This window comes from Mesoplodon mirus, assembly GCF_964341445.2.
Source record: "Mesoplodon mirus genome assembly, chromosome: 14".
Lineage (NCBI taxonomy): Eukaryota > Metazoa > Chordata > Mammalia > Artiodactyla > Ziphiidae > Mesoplodon > Mesoplodon mirus.
The window spans coordinates 13,121,107-13,122,493 of NC_138990.1; positions in this window are offsets into that span (position 1 = coordinate 13,121,107).

A 1,387-nucleotide genomic window follows, 5' to 3' on the forward strand; every position below is an offset into this window, starting at 1 on the left:
GGACACGAGGGCAGATGGTGCACACCTGGCAGCAGGGCGTTAATGCCAGCTCTGCCCGGGGGCCCCGCCCTGGAGTTTCTGGAGCTTTGTTGGGGCTTCTTCATCATCTGCTCCAAAGACCCCTCCATCTGCTTCCCTTTATCAACACCCTTTCTGCTTGGGTTCCTGAGCAGACCCTGTGATGCTGTGTGGGATGTAATGACCCAGATGTGAACACAACCCATACCGAGTCCCCACCACTTGTTCTCCCCTGGGCTTTGCTTATGGAGTTTCCAGCCCCTTGGTTATCTCCCCTGAGCTCCCAGTGCTGTTCACTTGCCTTTTCCATTATCAGACACTCGGCTGTTCTCTGAAAGCCCCAAATGTCTCTGCAGTCCTGTAGTCCTTGCACCAGCTCCCCCGAATGGCACCAGCCTCGGTGCTGCAGCAGCAGTGACCCCCACCCCCCCGAGTGGCCTTGGGTTTCCCCTAACATGCTGAGGGGACTCTCTGACTAAAGGAAGAATGGGCGACCTTTTAGCTGAGGAACTGCAAGGCATTGGGGTTGGCCCCATTTGTGTCAGGCTTCCTGGGACGGAGTCCCAGGTGTGTGGATGGAGGCATAGTGTGGCCCATTGCCCAGTCCTGTTGGTTCTGGGTTTGCCCCTCAGCGGCCACCCTGAGGAGAGAACCAACCCTTAGCCCAGCTGCTTCCACCTTGGCCTTCTGGGGCAGCACAGACTGGGTGTCACAGACTGAAAAGGACTGTGGTCGTTTGCTGCTGGCAGTTTCGAGGACTCGAAGCAAATGCTAAGCCTTCACGGGATAGAGAGCATTGAACAACTGTATTGCTTCCTGAAAGGAGTCGGCTTTTTAGAAGACTTGACTGTGAGGTTCCTGGGAACCCTACCAGAAATTTCTTGGCACAATTAGACATTTCCAGGGGGAAAAAGAGAGACAAAGAGCTAGATAGTTTTCTGTCTGGCAATTGCAGTGATTACCTAGTAATACTGTATAGCAGCTGGCCGGTAATAAGACTTCCTACCTAAAGGGGCTATACATATAGAGAGCTGTAAACCTGAACATCACTGAGCAAATCAAGCTGCAGTGGACCAGCCCAGGCCCTGGGATGGCCTTTAATGCTGGACAGGTGCCCCCAGGGTCCCCCACCCCGACCCCAAATGACCGTCTTGGTCTCTCTGAAGGGTTCTGAGCCTTAATTTTCCTTCCCCTGGTGTAAAAATCACAATTCCTACTCTCAGTTGAGCATGTCTTGTTGGTGTAGCCCTCGCACCTCTGATCATTTAAGGATAAGCTCTTAGAAACCACACAGCTGGGTTTTGCTTTGTGATTCAATCTGAAGATATTTTTCTTTTAGTAGTGAGTTCAGATTTATTAACAATATGAT